Consider the following 20,562-nt stretch of genomic DNA (forward strand, 5'->3'; position numbering starts at 1 on the left):
ATTAAGCTGGCCTTATGCCAGCACGGGCTCTTGCTCATAGAGCAGCCCGTAAAGGTTTATTGATGTTGTTGTTGTTTTAGATTTAGCTGGCCTTGTGCCAGCACGGGCTCTTGCTCCTAGAGCAGCCCATAACTATGTTGATGATGAGTCTGTGAGATGGGTAGGTTAATGAAAACTTATTATGATACATGAAAGTGATTTTGGTGGGGGCCAGGTTTATTGATGAAGCGACCGGCTTATAAAGCGGCGTGCGGACGTCTGCGTATACACAGAGAACGCGAGGCGCGAGTACAAAAATTTACAAGTGACCTGAGGTCAAACTATTTCTCTTCACAAAACAGGACAGGTACGTACAGAAAACATGATGATTAACAATAGCTGGTTGGACATAAAAATACTGTGACACATATACGTGGTACAAGGGCAAATGAACAGGTAATAAATATACAGTTCACAATAATGTTAATAAGCGCAAGGTCGCCTGTAAAGGAACCAGCAGAAAATACCTTAGTTTTACCAGACCACTGAGCTGATTAACAGCTCTCTGAATAATTGTTATTTTACGTGGCTAAGAACCAATTGTTACTTAGCAACGGGACCTACAGCTTATTGTGGAATCGAACCACATTATTAGAAATGAATTTCTATCACCAGAAATAAATTCCTCTAACTCTTCATCAGCCGGCCGCGGGAATTGGCCCACCGAATGGCAGAAAACAAAGGGATGTTCATCATAGAGAACCCGGGATGTTCATCATAGAGGGAGCGGGATTTTACAATCCTCCCCCCCCCCCAAGACATAGGTAACGTCTGATCAAAGCAGGTATCTGCTGGGGCGGCGGAGTGGCCCCCGCCTTCTTGATGCCGGGGATGGTGTTCGTGTTCTTCGGTGCCCTGTGGATGGGTGTGTTGGGTTACCCTCCTGCCCAGACCCGGGGCCTTCTGGGGGCGCCCACGAGGTTTTCTTTCTGGCTGTGGGGGTGCCACCGCCTGCGGGGGCCTTTGGAAAGTGCCCCCGACGTCTTCCTCCAGGAATGTGGGCTTGAGGCAGTCTATCGATACCCAGTCTTCCTTCCCGTGGACGGCCACCCGGAATGCCTTCTTGTTTCTCTCAAGGTCGAGGAAAGGCTCCCTGTAGGGTCTGGTTAAGGGTGGACGTACGGCATCGTCCCTGATGAAGATGTGGGTGGCAGAGGACAGACCAAGAGGCATGAAGGGGCGACGTCCTGTCGGTATATGTCCGCCGGCAGGGGCCGAACTTCCTAACCCTGTCGCAGAGCCTCTGCATTGTTAAGTCGTCCCAGTCCTCTGTGATGAGTTCCCCCAGGACTACAAGGGTCTACCTGAAGACCTTTTCTGCTGCAGACGGGTCACTGTTGGCTTTGGGGCGGTCCTCAGCCCGAGGAGGACCCAGGGCAGCTGGTACTTCCAGTTCTCGGAGGTGCAACGAGCCGTGAGGGACGCCTTCAGGGACCTGTGGAACCTTTCCACCGGGTTGTAGGCAGTGGTGCTGTGGTGAGTGGTCCCCAGCAGGTGTGCCAGGGCGGTCCACAGCTCGGACAGGAAGGCAGGGCCCCTGTCTGTAGTTATATGGTCCGGGACACTGAACCGGCTGATCCAGCTGGAGAGGAGGGCCTCTGCGCATGCTCTGGCAGTGGCTTCTTCCATGGGCGTAGCTTTGGGCCACCTGGTGGAGTGGTCGACAACTGTTAGAAGGTATCTTGCTCCTCCTGATGGGGGAAGAGGACCCACTACATCGACGTGGATGTGCCCGAAACATCTCCCTGGCTGGGGAAAGTCGTCCACCCCCCGATTCGGTGTGCTGCCCTACTTTGCTGGCCTGGCACTGTATGTCCTTCCGTATGCTGTGCCAGACAAACTTCTCCACCAGCATCCTGGCTGTCATTCTGCTGGAGGGGTGGGACAGTCCGTGGATGATGTTGAAGACCAGCTGACGACAGGAGGCGGGCACCAGTGGGCAGGGGTGGCCAGTGCTTACGTCGCTCAGCAGTGTTGGCCCTCCAGGGCCAAGGGGCACGTCCTTCCACTTCAGCGACATGATGGCAGTGCGGTAAGCTGGAGTCTCTGGGTCGGTGGCTTGTTCACGGGCGAGGTCCTCATAGTCGATCCTGAGCTGCACTGCGTCGATTTCGATCCTCAAGAGGGCGTCAGCTACTGGGTTCTTCTTGCCGGGGAGGTACTTGATGGTGCAGGTGAACTCCGCGATGGCCGCGAGGTGTCGCTGCTGCCTGGAGGACCATGCATCCCCCAGCTTTGTGAAGGTGTGGACCAGTAGCTGGTGGTCCATCAACGGGGAGTGCTGGGGTCCTGGCAGGCCAAAGCTGTTGCCTTGGCAAGGGCGGCCTTCATCAGGGAAAAGGCCCTTTGCAGGTCGGGGCCCCACTCCAGGGTCTTCGGACAGCCCTTGAGGATCTCCTTCAGGGGAGCCATAGTGTGTGCGATCCCCGGGTTGAATCTCCTGTAGTAGTTGACCATTCCGAGGAATTCTTGTACGGCCCTGACAGAGGTAGGGGTGGGGAACCTGACGACGGCCTCGACTTTCGATGAAACTGGGCGGACGCCTCCTGGGGATATCTCGTGGCCTAGGAATTCCACCTTATCGACGCCGAAGGTGCACTTGTCGAACCTGACAATGAGGCAGGTGCCGTCTGCTTTCTGTACCATGTGAAGGGGTAGGCCCATGGGCTGGGAGCCTTCTTGCATATGCCCATCCGTTCCATCTCGGCAAAGGCCTTCTTGGCCTCCTGAAGGCGCTGTGGGGGAAGCCTCTGGAACTTTGTGTGCGTCGGGGGCCCCTTGTCTTGATGTGATGATATATCCCGTGTTTGTCAGGGGCCCCAGGCACCTGACGAAACTCACGTGTGAACACCTCCGGGAATTTCTTCAGGAGGGAGCCGTACTGGTGGGGAGCGACGGAACAGATTGTGGGCTCCCTGGGGCCCGGCAACAAGAGCAGGGACTGGCAGGACTTGGTGTCCAGCAGGCGCTTGCGGCCAACGTCGACTACCAGTCCAAAGTGGGCGAGGAAGTCCGCACCCAGGAATGGGGTCCTAACGTCCGCGACGATGGAGTTCCACTCGTACCTCCAGCCAAGGATGGAGAACGACAGGAGCCTGGTGCCGTAGGAGAGGATGGGGGACCCGTTGGCGGCCGTCAGGGAGGCAGCTGGGTCCGGCGGACCTCTGCGGTTTTCTCTGGAGGGCGGGAATACTGACCGCATGGCCCCAGTGTTGATCAGCATCATCCTGCCGGAGACAGTGTCGCGGACGTAGAAACCTACTGTTGCAGGGCCCCTGGGTGTTTCAGACGCCCGCTTCACTGCCCTCGTGGAGTCCATCAGCTGCTGCGCCACTTTGATCAGGTCCTCGACTGGCAGGGTGCATGGTTCTGTGATCTGCCCACGGACCTCTGGGAGTAGCTGCCGCAGGAGGATCTCCCTCGACAGGCTAATCTCTTTGCGCCTGCCGTTGCTGTCAGTCTCGGGGAGGAGGAGGAGATCCTGGAGGGCATGCCACGTCTCCAAGAGGTTCGTGTCCTGCAGGGGGTTGATGGCAAGGTCGAGGGCACGGGCGGCTCTCTCGGAGACTGGCAGGGAGCAGGTCTTGACGAGAGTGGCCTTTAACTCCTGGAAGGTGGCAGGGCTCATCGTTGTCGTCACCCATGGGGTGACCTTCTTGTATATCTCTTCCGGTAGGGCGTTGATGGCGATGTCCGCCTTCAACACCTTTTCGGTCAGGCCTGCCACCCTGAATTGCCCCTCGACCCTGTAGAGCCAGGACGCTGGGTTCTGATGGGTGAATGGCGGCAGCTTTATGCTGAGGGCTGCCATTGGTTGGTCCGTCAGGAGGGACATCGTGTGGGGAGTGGGCACCGGCGTGGAGGAGTACGTGGGAGGGTGTTGTGTGAGGGAGACGTCTGCCTCCGAGAAGTTTGCGGTAATTTGTATGTGGGTGGGGATGTCTGTGTCCATGCTCATTCCACGCTCTCACTTGGAGTGTGGGGGAACACTCGAGTCAATACACGCTTGGGAGCGTGCCGTGTGGGTCTGCTAATGACACCGGTGATTTGCCGATGAGGGTCGGTAACGCTCGAACGCTTGGTTAGAGCGCCGTAGTTAGTCCGTTATGGGTGTGGGTTGGTTCATCGGGCCCAGACTAAGTCGCCACTTGGGTCTGTTAATGGCTCCGGGAACCACTCCGGGGGTCACCACTGTGAGAGAGGTGCGAAATAATGAGCAGGAAGACAAGTACTGCTGGTTTATTGATGAAGCGACCTGCTTATAAAGCAGCGTGCGGACGTCTGTGTATATGCAGAAACTGCAAGTACAAAAATTTACAAGTGACCTGAGGTCAGACTATTTCTCTACACAAAACAGGACAGGTACATACAGAAAACATAATGATTAACAATAGCTGGATAGATATAAAAATACTGTGACACATACACGTGGTACAAGGGCAATTGAACAGGTAATAAATATACAATTCACAATATTGATAATAAGATTGTGTACGTGCTACTTTAGGTCACCTGTGAAGGCACCGCAGAAAACGGGATGTTCATCATAGAGAACCCGTTGAGCAGGGACTTTATAGTTATGCACATGGAAGATAAATATATGAATACAATTGCATTGCAACACACACACACATACTGTACATACATACATACATACATACATACATATATATATATATATATATATATATATATATATATATATATATATACATATATATTATATATATATAATTTATCTATATATTGTAATGAACCGCAGTCAGTTCAGCAGGTTCTTAAGTACAAAAAAAAGTACGGGACTGGAATGACTGGCAGAAATTGAGGCAGACAAAGGAGGAAGGAGCTGAACAAAACGATAAAGTTACCTTAAACTAATTTATTATAATTGATATTTACATATTTACAAGTGAGTTAGGTTTGGTTCAAAATAAATCAAATTACATACTCAATATTACCATCAATGAAGTAATTACCAGCAGCAAACATTCAAAATTATTAACAATTTAGTTAAATACCATAAGGAGTTCATTCAAAATATAAATACATCAAATTTAAAACAAGAGTCAGTTCCAAATCAAAATAACATGTAGCCAAACCAAAGTTACTCTATGAAAGAATCACATTACACTAACATTCAGTAATCATTACAAGTGAACAACACCTTGGCTACATTACAAAATATAAACAAAACAGACAGCATAAAACATGATCAAACAGTACAAAAATAGCATAAATAATTAAGCAACACATGATCATGAATAATAAAGCAGCATAAATACCAATATAACAGTATCAATACCAATACAATGGTATAAATAATACCAGTGCAACCTCGTGCAGCACAAAATCACAACAGACAATCTACGTAGATGTCGAGACCCCATCAAAGGTCGAAGAGGATGAACACCCTTGAACACTGCCATACGATCATCAAAAACAACCGCCCCATGACGGCCAACAGGAACATCTCCAAAACAGACAGATGATCGGCAGAGTCAAGGCAACAGCAAGACTGCTGTCAAACAGGAACAACACTGCTCCACTGATGGACACTGTTCAGCCATCAACGTCATCCTCCAACTGCAGAGGGCCACAGGTAGCGAATACCTGCAGTTCAAAAATACTCGAAGAAGCTGCTATGCTGTCGAGAACCTGACTCGCTGCTATCCCAAACCTGACTGACGATCTCGAAGACACCGAGACAGACGTCAACTCCTACAGAGTGCAAAGAAAACAAAAAGTAAGGAGGCAACAACCCACCAAGGGAACAATCGGCAAACGATTGTCCCATCAAAAGTACTAAACCTCACAATATATATATATATATATATATATATATATATATATATATATATATATATATATATATATATATATATATATATATATATATATATATATATATATATATATATATATATATATATTAACTTTATCACACACATTATTGTTCTGTGCATTAGTACAATTACTAACAGGACCTCATTCAAACCTGATGGTATCTAGTGAAGATATTTATTCAAAAAAAAGTTACAAGCTTACTAGGACAAACATTCCTCATTGTTAATTATCTGTACAATGACCAGACACATAGTCCAGCTGTATTTATAGCTGTGTGCAGGGTTCTTTAATCCTTTCATTAACCCCCTCCTCCTGTGTGACCCCGCCCTTGTGACCTTGGCTTTTCTCTGCCCGCACTTTCCTTCAGGTGTGCATATTCTGTGCGACCTCTTGTGTTTTTCTGTTTCTTTACTACTGTGGAGTATACAGTTTTTCTTGATATGCTGTCTTCAAAGCCATTTCCAGTGTCCCCTGCCATTGTGTTGTTAGAGCATGTTATGATGGCGTTCTCTACAACCAGTCTGGCCATTTTGTTGTGTTCCTGTACAAAAAATTCATATTTTCCTAGTCTATTTTGTGGTCTTTTTCTCAACAATGTTTGGCAACTGCCGACGTGTGATTATAATATCTAATGTTCTGTATGTGTTGTTTGCTTCGCTCTTTGCGGAATTTGCCACTTTCGCCGCAGTACCGATCTTCACAGTCTAGGCACGCTGCCATATGTACTCCCCCTCTTATCTCTCCCCCCTCTACCGACTTCTTGTTTCTAACTATTTTATTCCTAATGGTGTTTTTGTAATTGCCTATCAATTTGAAATTATGTAGCTTCCCTTTGATGGGTGTGATAGTGTTGTTGTCTAGGACTGTAATTATTTTCTTCCCAGCCAAATGTTCCTTCCCTCTCCCCAAAATAGTTTTTTCTCTCTCCCCAAAATAGTTTTTTTCTTGCCTTAATGTGTGCCTGCCCCCACCAGTACTTTGGGTATCCTAATCTCCTAAAACTCTCCCTCAGGTATTCCAGCTCTTCATCTAAGAATTCGAAAGTGCAAATCCTATAAGCCCTAATGACCAACCCTGTCGTTACTCCCATTTTTATTTCTTTACTCTGACTGGAGAACATACGTATGTATGAATTGGTGAAAGGATTAAAGGACCCAGCACTCAGATATAAATACAGCAGGACTACGTGTCTGGTCATTGTACGGATACTTGACAATGAGAACTGTTTGTCCTAGAAAGCTTGCGACTTTTTTAATAAATATCTCCACTAGATACCATCCAGTTTGAATAAGGTCCTGCTAGTAATATATATATATGTATATATATATATATATATATATATATATATATATATATATATATATATATATATATATATATATAAAATATATGAAATATATAGTGGTCCTTTACTAGCAGACTGAAGAGAAATATAAAGATATAAAATTGACAGATAACATGCAGATATCCGTAAGGATGGGGATTATAAAGAACAGGAGAAAAACAGTTGAAGAATTAGTGAAATCTTTAAGGGTTTCACAAAATCAGGCCTAACGGCTCGAAAGCAGGGAGGAGTCAATTAAAGGATTATACAGGGAAGAGACTGACCACCCAAAGAATGAATGCTGATTACATAATTATAAAGGTACAGCACCTATTATATTCTCCTTCTGGTAAACACAATACTTAATTTTTGAACATTAAAAAAAACTATTAAAGATACAGTGGTCCTATAAGGTAACTATTTATTTTTAGTAATTTTATCTTTAAGGTAAATTTTTTACATATTACAAAAGCTCCAAACTTAATTCAGTCTGTTCCGAAATTGTTATTGCAAAAGAATATATTAATTGTTGACCTTTATAAATTGTAATCAGCCTATTCCCAGCAACCACTCAGTTGCCTAATCTTTTCTCTCAAAGATTTTTTTCCTTTCTCCAGGCATTTGCCTATTAATCCCCATCCTTATATCTGTATGTCATTCATACAACATTCCTAAAATTTTTATTTTTATATTTCCTTAGTCTCATTGTTCGAAAGGCCCAGCAACCACTCAGTTGTTTCTTTTTTCCTTTTCAGTTACTTATACATTCACACATTCCATACACACACATATATATATATTTTCGTGATGTTGCCTTGTAGTATGTATATCATCCCATAGTTTTGATATGTTTACTCATCTATTCACCATGTGTTATATATAATAATAATAATTGTTGAAGTATCACATGTAGTGTAGTGTCAGATCTCAAAGAGTTAGTGATTTAGATAACAGTGTAATTTAGAATTAATATCTTTCTTGATAACAGCGTAGTAGCAGGGGAGAGAGAAGTTCGAGTTTTAGACCAGATGTGCCATCTGTCACCAGTTAAGATAACGCGATTACAGGTCGGGAATAACAATTGCTGATCTGTTCTGGAAACCAATTCGAGTTTTTCGTTTTGTTTTTTAAAACATGCCAGTCATAATTAGCCTGTTGCAATCTGTTTGATCATGTTAGGATTTCTGTGAAAGCTTTGTCTCATGCGAGAAGAAGACAAGTGGTTTCGAAATGTTACATACATGGCTTTGGCCACTTATGCCCTTTTGAGAGTAAGAACACATGGCAATTGCGTCATGTTTAAGATTGCATTGCTCTGATTATGTATTGTCCGGATTATGTTCAAAACGTTTTCCTTTGTATCTTGTTCCCAAAATGCCTTAATGACGTCACTTGAGTGTTTCATGTGCTACTGGAATCCTCAGATTTTTTCATTCTTATTTGAGAGACCGATCAGTTTGGTTCTCTCTCTCTCTCTCTCTCTCTCTCTCTCTCTCTCTCTCTCTCTCTCTCTCTCTCTCTCTCTCTTCAAAAGAGAGTAATTTTAACGTAGTATATTTGTGGTCACTGGTATTAAATACAGCTTTTGAGACCTGAGTATAGGAAAAGTATATACATTTGGAAGGCGCCTAATAAAAAGTGTTTTGTGAATCAAAAGAGATTTTACAGCTGTAAGGTAAAGTGAAATTTTTATTATTAACATGGTTTTCACAAGCTTGTGTAAGGTAAAGTGAAATTTACTTATTATTAACATGGTATAATAAGGTATATTAGGGAACTTTTGCCTTGGTGAAATTATTATTGTTGATAAATCTTTTGTGTATTTTTGTGCATTCTTGTGTTTGCAATCTCTTGATTTTTCACATTTTTTTGTGTTGGTGATTTAACATTTATTTACTTAGCATTTTAAATATTTCTTGATAATTTAACATTGCATACTTGATTTAATTTTCATTTATTAAGATTTTCTTTTCAAATCTTGAGTAATTCTTAATTGTTTTTAAATTTTACTTGATTAATTTAATTTCTTGGTAAATAAATTTTTGTGATTTAATTTTGTTTAATAATTTAATTCAAGAACTAATTAAATTTTGTGTTGTTTTCAAGTAATAGTAAATTTTCAGATTGTGAATTCTAATTATAAATTTTGAATTAGACAATAAATTTTTGTATTTGAAATTTTTAAAAAACAGTGCTTCATTTATCGACCACCAGTGAATAGGATTAATTGTGTGCATAAGGCAAAGTGATAAACATGTTTTGTTCCTTCAGTTATGCTGAAGTGAATTAAGACCAGGGAAACAGTTAAAGTTGTTTGATGGAGTGATGCCCTTTTAATCTAGTATATTTCTTGTTTAATTGTTGATACCTCACACCATTCTTGATGAACTTAGTTTAATTTTTCATGTGATTAATGAGCCTTTTTTAAGGGATCACTGTTACCTTTAGAGTACTCAGTTGTAATTCGTAATGTTATGAGAGTTCAAGTATCTGGCTGAAGTGAGGTAAATTTTTGAATTCTGTGATTAGTTGTGTAATAACCAGGTACTTGGTACACATTGTGAATATATATATATATATATATATATATATATATATATATATATATATATATATATATATATATATATATATATATATATATATATATATAATAAAATGCAGTGTCTATATATTTATTTTTCCTGTAAAAACATAAAACGTTATAGTATGGTATTTATCATCAATATCTATACATGCTGAGTCCAACGGAAAGGAAATGGTCACAATGAACAACATTCTTCACAAAATTCCCATTATTTTTTGCACGGCCATTCGAAATCATGTTTATGGAACAGAACTTTGAGTAAATAAGGTCCTTCACATATTTGCCAATAATCTGGCAAGTGAACTGGAACCAGATTTGATAAGACAGAAGAAATAAGCAACTTCAGCCGTCAAACTTCTGCCTTTGTTTTGATGTAGCCATTCAAGTAAAAGCAAGATCCTTGAAAAACATTCTTGGCGACACGTACTGGAGTTTTTTTGCAAAATCTTTCACACACAGACAGTTGCTTTATCACTTGTATGTGAAAACAGATGTAAAGAGGCATTTGTTTTTATCTATCAATACATCTGTCGATGGCGCTGAATGGCCTTCTTGGCCCCAGTGCCTGGGCTTTTGCCCTAAATATCATACATCCATCCATCCAATACATCTGTCGAATCTTTACTCAAAGACAAATCTACTCGGTATTTTAAGCTGGAAAATGCTCGATTAGATGAGCAACTCTTAAGTTCGATTGTTGCGTCGTTTGATTCCCATGAAGCACTTACAAAGACACGAGGGAATCTTAAGTCTGTGAAGATGGTCTGTAGGCGGCTATGCAGACTGACATTGTTTGTGATATCGAACCTCAATAATCACTTCTAACAATTAAAATAAAGCAAAATTCCAAGTAGGCAAGTCAGTCAAGAATGGACAACTTGCAGAATCCAGATTTGTTTGCTAACCTGCAATGATGGCAGCATTGATATGAAATATACTGTAGGTAGACAAAATATCGTCGAACGATTATATTGATAGCTATTGAAATATCTGAAAAATGACAAGAACAAAAGGAAAAAGGAGGGAAGTCTCGACCCTAGGGCCGAAATCTCTGGCCAATGTAAACGTCAGTGGTCAGCAGCATCTCAGATTTTTGGCGAAGTGAAGGTCGATTTTGCTTCTGTAACCTTAGTTGAATCAGGATTTATCATCAGAAATTATCTGCCAGCTTCGTGAATATTCAGCTGCTAAAAACCACGCATGGATTAGAAACTGTTCTTATAATTTTACATGTCGAGTTTTTTAAAAGTTTGTATAAAAAAATAGTGTACTTTTTCGACAATGACCTACATATTTTGATCAATGTCGTCACCAAATAAACAGAAGCGCATTCACATGAAAATGGAATTCGTATTTGAAAACAGACAAGTGACCATCAGTCGGCCTCTGGTGGCCGCATCTTTCCATTCAAGACTGACTTTTTTTTTCTGTCCCCTTCTCTCTCTCTCTCTCTCTCTCTCTCTCTCTCTCTCTCTCTCTCTCTCTCTCTCTCTCTCTCTCTCTGCCTTTTCTTCTTCTTACCTGTTTATTTTTTGCTTCTTCTTCTTTTACTCTTCCGTTTTTCTGTCTTTTTCAGTATGCCATTTTTGATGTTCCTGTGTCCTTTCTAACATTTTCGTACATAGTATTTTTTTTTTCAGGGGTCATTTCTTGACAAGCCCAATTTGCCCCTAGGGAACTGCATATGCATATAAACAATCCCCTTACTACAGTATTTTCTTTTATTCTTTTACATAATATTTTTATCCTTGCAGTAATAATCCAGACTGGTTGGGAACGGGGCCCACCTTTAAAGTGGAGGTATGTTGGCAAAGGTAAAGAGAGATATGCCAGCAGAACAATCCTGCATCAGAGGGGGACTTCAGCCCCCATTAAAGCTAATTCCCAAGAAAGAACCTTTTGGTTTTAGGACAGGAAAGATTCTCTGCCCTCTGGTTCATAATACAATCTTTCTTATTTTTTAACAGTTTCTGGACAGCTTTTTTTAAACTGTATGCATGCTCTAAAAAGTTCAACTAATATTCCCAATTCCTGATTGAGGCCTTCCTTTAAAACTCTCATGGGTGATTAAACAGACCTGAAGGAGTCATTACTCTGAAACAAATTTCATTATTTAGAACAATTATAGAGGTCTTTTTGTCTTTGTTTTCCACATGCTGAGAATACAAATGAATAGCTTGTAAACAGCATCCTGAAATTACAAAGGGCAAAAGTAAATTTAAATCCACAGTTATCCCATGAAATCTGACAACCAAGACAAAGCAGTCATAGACGTAGATGCCTAAATATGCTTTCAAGTTAATGCAAATTAAATTTACAATGAAGTAGTCTGGAAAAGCATTTGTTATTCTCCATTATTTCTGAGACGGCCATCACTTGCCCTTGAAGTATCACAGCAGGAGATAAGGAAGTGAGAATAGGCAAATGTGTACTTATGAACTCCTGTGTGCATTTGTAAACGGCGTTAACAAAGTTATTAGAAGAGTTCATGGTGGCCAGGTAGTAGGACACTTGACCTTTGATCTAACATCAAATGAGAAACGTACCAAATTTCGCATGGCCTTAATGTTGGAATTATTGATTGGATCAGATATTGAGAATTTGGTAGATGCTTTATCACTGCATAATCTTTCCTCGGAAGAGACTGACTAGTCTTGCTCGGCCAAGAAAAATAAAAACGTTATTAGTGAGAAACTTTACAGAGACTTGAAAGACACCGCAAGTGGTAAGTAATCGTGCTCCATAATGTATCCCACCCCCCCTCGATTTGGGACCACCTTGACGTGGTGAGGGGGCTCTTGAACCCCAGGAATCTGTTCCCCCCATATAACATTATATTTTTCTTTCGATTTTTTGGGACCACCTGATGAGCAGGAAAAGATTTCGTAACTGGGATTGGTTTATATCCGAAGCTAAATAGTGGGGGACCATCAGCTGCCCGATAATGTTCTTGAGATACCGGACGTATTCTTTAGGACTGGAATCTGTTTTGGGGATAGGTCCTCGGCAGCGGTTTGCCCATAACACGATTAGAGTGGGGGTATTCGGCTTACAGGGTTTGGGCCACTCTAATCATGTTGTCCCATCCCCTGTGGGGTAGGGTAGGGACGCTGACATTTGGGAGTCAGCTCTCACTTGTGCCATTGGTGGAAGAATGAACCCCATGAAAGGATGATGTTATCTTTTTAAGGTTTTCAGGTTTATTATTATTTTTTTACCCTCTCAAATCTTTGTCTAGCATTTATAAGGATTCGAGTACCCCTGGACCCTCTGATGGTGCTGTTCTGGCACAGATGACGACCTCTGCACCCACCATGGAGATTGAAATTTCTCCAAATGTTGATGATGTCTCCAAAAATAAATTGACAGAAAGTAATAACAAACATCCTGATCCCCCTCCTGACTTCCCCTCCCCTGGACCCTCTAGCCATGCTTCATTGATGACGACTTCAAGCAAGGACACGAACTTCTCTAAGAAATGTTCATCCAAAATTAAATCCTCAACACTGCCAGGTTGTGTGAAAATTTTGAGAATACTCCATATCGAAGACTTACCAGTCTGTTGTTATTATGAAATAATGTCGACAGCTCTGAAATCATTTGGAACTGTTGTAGAAATCAGGATGAACTTTATTGATATTGAATCTAAATGGGAAGCGTGGGTTACCTTTAGTAGCCATGATGAGGCTCTAAAGGCTAGTAGTATGATAAGTGCCATACAAATAGGCTCAAGCTACAGTACGAGGAGCCTTAACAAAAAAAGTTCCCAGAGACATGGACATTTATGTGCCATCTAAATGGGCTCAGGATAAACCAGAGAGAAACCAGAATGCAGAAGTAAGGACTCCTAAACCTCCTATGTGGGTGGCAGCTTCAGCCAAGGAGGAAAATTAAACTACTATAAATTTTGCAGGTTTCTTCAGAAAAAAGGTGGAAGGAATAAAGAGCGGTGACATTTCTCGTTTCGGGAAGAACACCATTCTTATTCATGCCAACTCCACAACCCAAGCATATATGCTGACCTTGTCGGACATAAAAAATGATGAAATGATTACGAAGATCAAGCCCCACTTAAGCTTTAGTTATGGGAGAGGAGTACTATTTGATAAAGACCTTTATGACATGACAGAAGAAGAAATTCTAGAAATGAGTCCCACTTGAGTTTGGAGAGTGAAAAAGACAGCTATTGCCTACATGATCATTTTAACCTTTGTAGACTCTGAAGCACCGTCTCATGTCATACTTGAAAATGAAAGGGTACGAGTACGTCCTTTCCAGCAAAGACCAATGCAGTGCTATCATTGCTTTAAGTTTGGCCACCCATCAAAAAACTGCAAAAATGCTAAAATTTGTATAAACTGCTCTGGTGTCCATCATGATGATGAATGTAATAGAAAAGCAAAATGTGTTAATTGTCAACTTGAACATAAATCCAATAACAAAAATTGTGAAATTTACAAATTTGAACTGTCTGCACTAAATAAAGCCAATGCAGAGCATATAAGTATCGGTTTTGCAAAAGGACAATTAGGACAAAAACCTAGGAGCTATGCTCAAGTTCTTAAGCCACAACCCCTATCTACCACTAGGGGTGCACCCTCTAATGTAGCAGGTGCATCAACCTCTGTGGTAGTGGCTCAGCCATCTGGGTCAGGTGCTCGGCCTGTTGAGGCTAGAGCACAAGCCTCCAAGAAGGATAAGATGGCACTTAACCCAACCAACTTGGAATTGTCTCAGGCAGAGTCTTTGCTGATTTAATGGAGACTGAGGAGCAAAAGCACCAAAAGAGGAGACGTTCCCCTTCATCCTCTCCTCCAGTTAAACATGCATCGCTTAGTAATAGATACTAAGTACTAAGCTCGATGCAAGAACCCCAGCCTGAATTTAAACAAATTGACAAGAAAGGGAAACAAAATGACACCAGTAAATCAACAGATGATAAACCAAACCTGTCAAGACCAGTCCTTTGCAAATCATCTCTTGATAATACTCATAAACAGAGGAGAGTAAATGGGAAGGCTCCATTCAAAGGGCCTTCCACCAAGCCCAAAAAATAGTTTTCACATCAATACTACAATGAAACTGTTGAGGTCTTAGGGCTCGCAGTGAGGAGTTGAAGATACTACTCCATGACCATAGCCCAGGTATTGTGTGTCTCCAGGAAACTAAGCTTGGAAGCACACAATATAATCCTGGGTTAAATTACAGCATATATAATTCTCCACCACCAATTGGAGATAGAGCTAAGGGAGTTGCAGCAATTATTGCGCATAGGCGTTGCAACACTCCCTGCTATCAATTAATACTCATCTCCAAGCTGTAGCAGTAACTTTCATTTTAGACAAGCAAATTACAGTTTGCTCCATCTATCTTCCTCCTGATTTGGATTTCACTTATAATGATATTCATTTACTGATCAATCAGCTCCCTACTCCTTTCCTCCTCCTTGGTGATTTTAATGCTCACAACCCCATATGGGGTGGGAACACGACAGATGCCAAGGGTAGGATGTTGGAGGGTATAATGGATGATCATGATATCACTATACTCAATAATGGAGATGACTTACCATAACATCTACTCCAACACTTATTCGGCTATCGATCCGAGCTTTTGCTCATCTAGTGTTCACATTGATTATGAATGGTCAGTAAATGAATACCCAAATGGGAGTGACCACTTCCCAATTCATATAAAAACAGTTAAGAATCAGCCCTCTGAGTCACCTCCCAAATGGAAGGTAGAAAAAGCAGAATGGAAGAAATTTAGTGAGTCTGTTCTCATGGACAAGAATGTAAAATCATTTCCATCCATCTCAGAGGCGTATAATTACTTCAATGACACCACCATCAACAGTGAAATTGCCTCTATTCCAACAACAAAAGGGAAGCCCTCTAAACCAGCAGTTCCCTGGTGGAACAAAACCTGCAGTAGTATGAGAAGGATCACTAGAAAATGCTACAAAAAGTATAAGAGGAGTGGAACTGCCCAAGCCAAAGTTATTTACCAATGTGCTGTGGCCAAGCAAAATAAATGTTTTAAAAAAGCAAAAAGAGAGTCATGGATGTACTACATTAATGGCAGCTCAAAAACACCTTCCAAAATGATCTGGAAGAAAATTAAAAAAACTAAATGGCAAGTTTGTCCCTGAACCTGTGCTTACCCTTAAGATAACTGGTGACCTAGTCACCCAACCAGAGAGGGTAGCAGAAAAATTAGGAGAACATTTCTCGAGAATATCGAGTAGTGAGAACTATTCTCTAGAATTCCAAGACATTAGAAATGCCCAGATTTATCTTGATTCAAGTGAAAATAATTTTTAACCATATAATGCAAAATTTACACTGCAGGAATCCAAAGATGCCTTGCAGAATACCAAACCGTCAGCCCCTGGTGAAGATAAAATACTCTGTGAAATTCTGAAACATCTCCCAGAAAAGTCAAAGAAATTTCTTTTAGATATAACAAATGAAATCTGGGAAACTGGTATTATTCCTAAGAGCTGGAAATTATCATTAATCCTCCCTATGAAGAAACCAAACAAGGATCCTGCTTTACCCAGCAGCTACAGACTAATAGCTCTCACCATTTGTGTTTGTAAGCTGATTGAAAGGATGATTAACACCAGACTTGTATGGCACTTAGAGACAAATAAATTGCTTTCTCCATTCTAGTTTGGCTTTAGGAAAACTAGATCTACTCTAGATCCCTTGCTCAAGCTCTCAAACCAAATACAACAAGGTTTTGCTAAACAGAGCCAAACAATAGGAGTTTTCTTTGATTTGAGAAAGGCATATGACACCACATGGCGTTATGGTATTGTTAAAAAGTTGTATAAGATGGGCATTAAAGGAAAAATTATCAGATTTATAAATTCGTTTTTATCAGAAAGATATACAGTATAAAAGTAAGAATTGGGAATCATGTATCACGACCTTTCTTACAAGAAGAGGGAGTTCCTTAGTGTCACCCTCTTTGCTATTGCCATTAATGGAGTATTAGAAAAGATATCATCACCAGTAAAAGACTCTTCATTTGTAGATGATTTGGCTCTGTACTGCACAGGATATGATGTAGCATCTACTAGCAGGTTCATACAAAGAGCCATCGATAAAGTAAGCAAGAGGGCTAATGAGCAAGGGTTTCGGTTTTCAGAGTCTAAAACTCGCTGTTTGGTTCTGCAGACGCCGAACGAAGGAAACCATTCCAACTCTTACCTTAAATGGAATTATTTTACCTTATTCTACTGAAGTAAAATTTTTAGGAATGGTCTTTAATGAAAAGCTCAGTTGGAATAATCATATTGACCAGTTAAAAGTGAAAGTGAAAAGATCACTAAATATTTTAAAAGTAGTATCTAATTTTAATTAGGGTGCTGATAAGAAATCGTTGTTAAGGCTTTATAATGCAGTATGTTTATTTAAGTTAGACTATGGCTGCCAAGCATACCCATCTGCTTTAAAGACTAAACTTAAGGAATTGGACGCTGTGCATAATATGGGACTAAAGATCTGTACTGGAGGTTTTAGAACTTCACCCATTGAAAGTATTTATGTAGACTCCCATCAGCTACCATTAGACTTACGGAGCATGAGCTAGGTCTGGGACACACCATGCTGCTGAAAAGCTCGAAGGAGATTCCTTCTTTTGAGATCTTAAAACAGTGTGACTCAAGGCTTTTTGGATATAGATCTTCAGTACCACTTCAAACCAGACGGCTGGGTGAACTGGAGGATGAAAGCATAAAAACGCAGAAGATCCTACAAGTTAAACATCTTGCTATCCCTCCATTGGTTTATTCCAGCAATAGATGTCTGCATTAAAGAGACAAAGAAGAAAGATCGTCCGGAAGAAGTCGGAAACAAGTTTTTGGAGCATGATGAGAGGCATATAAATGACAGAAAAATCTATACTGACGGATCAAAATCGGAAGATGGAGTAGGATGTGCAGTGGTGTGTGAGAGGGAATCATATATCAGGAAGTTATCAGACTCCTCATCCATTATCACTGTTGAAGCAACAGCCATAGTTGATGCTTTAAATCTTGCATCTGATAAGAAATTTAAATCCACAGTAATATATAATGACTCAAGGAGTGTTTTAGAAGCCCTAAAGAAGTTTAACCCTACCCATCCCTTAATTCAAAAGGCTCAGGAATGACTTTTTTATCTTTCTGTTCGCCACAAATCAGTAAAGTTTTGTTGCATTCTTGGGCACACTGGTCTAGAAGGGAACGAACTGGCTGATAGTAAAGCAAAGGATGCTGCAAGATGTGATTTCTTAACTAGTAAGGTGCCACATTTGGATATGCGTCCAGTTATCAGACGATACATTCGTACAAAATGGCAGCAGAGACGGACTTCCCCCATTTTATCCACAAATAGGAAGTACAGAAACATTAGAAAAAGTATCGATTTTTGGAGTTCGGGTTTTAATCGTAACAGAAATTTTGAGATCATCCCAACACGGCTTAGGATTGGCCATATCCGCTTCACTCATAGCTATATTTTAGAGGGAGCCAGTGCCCCAATTTGTGCTCACTGTGGTGGTCAGCTATCCGTTGAGCTCATGCTGGTGCACTGTCCTCAATTTAATCTCCTTAGGGCAAAGTACTTACTAACTGGGAAGACTATTTTAGAAATTTTAAATGATGACGTTGAGGTAGATAACCTTATGGTTTATCTGAAAGAATCTGATTATTTAATGAGATATGATTTCAGTATATTTAATAATGATTTTAGTCATTTATTCTTATACTAAATATAAATTTGAATGTAAAAGTTTAATATATACTTATTTTTTGTTGGTTCTATCTAATATCATTCTTCATGTTTAACGTTCATATTTTAACAATGAATTTTACTAGTATGTCATCATTCACCTATTCATTATCAATCATATCATTAATTTGTATATTTCACCTTCATTACGGCGCTGAATAATTCTGATGGGTTCCGGTGCTTGGTCTTCAAGATCTAAATTTTATAATCAATCAATCAATTTATAGTGTATCTTTACCTCCGTATTAATTTTCTGAAGGTGCTGTATCAGAACGGGAAACATGAAAAAGAAAAGCATAAAAAACGGAAATTGTACCTGATACCAAAGATTAGCTATTCAGATTTTGGTTGTGCTCCAGCCCAAATCTAGTCAGATTTTTCATAGGTTTTCTGAGAAAGGCTGGACGGTGTCCAAGAACCTATCCCTAAGATGTCGATGGCAATGAAGAAACTGTTCGGCGTGTATGTGAAAGCCTTAGTTAAGTAATTAGTCTTGCAGATACAATTGGGAAATAATGATAATAATAATAAGTTTCGATAGCCTTTCAAAAGAACACCATATTTTTTGCAAGCTTGAATTTCAAGTCAGAGTCAGTAGCCCTGTAGGCTTGTTCCATATGAAAAAGGGATTATCTTATCTTCTGAATAGTAACTGTCAGCCTGAAGAAGCGAATAGAACCAAAGAAAATGCAATTATAAACTATAAATCAAGGAAATAATTCAATCATAAAGACAATGAAATGCAGGTAAACCTTGCATATTACATACTTGCATAAGCTGCTACATACCACTTGTTCATTTAATCCAGTTTCATTTTCAGCGCTGAATGACCTCTTAGGTCCCATCGCTTGGTCTTTGGCCTAAATCTTATATTCCAGTTCCAATTCCATTCTTCTGTAACTGGAGGACTTCCTCTTGCGACAATAGTTTATCAGATGAGCCTCAGAGGGTTTCTATCCTCATATTATTATTATTATTATTATTATTATTATTATTATTATTATTATTATTATTATTATTATTATTATTATTAAATGAAAGATGACACCTGTAGCAAGATAAGGTTAGAGAAGTTGAGCAGCTACACTGGAAGATTCCAGGTGGACCCAGATGACAAGTAACAGAAGGAAAGTATTGCAACTTGGGCCTAAGGGCCGTTGCATAGGAACTTCAGCACCATTTACAGTCCTTGCACAAGGCATACTATAAGCAAGATACATTCTTTTTAAAAAGGTTGTCCAAGAGACGTCCATTCGTTGAAAGAGAAGGTCCATTTTGCATCATTATTTTTATAAGCGTTTTTTTTAGGTTTTCCTGAATTTTAGACGCTTGATCTGTTTGCATTGTTTTGTTAGTTTATTTAAAACAAGGGTCGTTCAGTTTCACGAGTTCAGTATTTCTTTGGCGAATGACTCGGGGGGAAGGGGGCGGGGGTTACCGTCAGTGCATCTCACGCGGTGCACTGTAGGCATTACTTAAGGTTCTTTGCAGCATCCCTTCGGCCCCAAGCTGCAACCCCTTCATTCTCTTTCTTCCATCTTACTTTCCACCCTCTCCTAACTATGTTTCACAGTGCAACTGCAAGGTTTTCCTCCTGTTGCACCTTTTAGACCTTTACTCTCAAATTTCCTTTCAGCGCTGAATGACCTCATAGATCCCAGCGCTTGGCTTGAATTTTATATTCCAATTCCGATTCCCATTTTTCGAATGACAGCATGAAATGTGGACAGACAAAGCAGCATAGATTTGCTTTGTTCTGTCTACAAGTTCTTTTTTTGCGAGATATATCAGTCTGTCAAAAGCCACGGCTAACAGGAAACCTTCTTAGAACCAATGGTCAGTTTGCTGTAAAAGAATTTTCCTTTCCTTTTTTTATTTCGAATAATATCTACAGAGAACGGACCTGTTCTCTGAGTATCGTTCTCTCATTTCATTAAAACATATATCAGTACCATGGTGTAGATTACACGGTGCCTCTGATCGTTAAA

This window comes from Macrobrachium rosenbergii, chromosome 4, assembly GCF_040412425.1.
Source record: "Macrobrachium rosenbergii isolate ZJJX-2024 chromosome 4, ASM4041242v1, whole genome shotgun sequence".
Taxonomy (NCBI): domain Eukaryota; kingdom Metazoa; phylum Arthropoda; class Malacostraca; order Decapoda; family Palaemonidae; genus Macrobrachium; species Macrobrachium rosenbergii.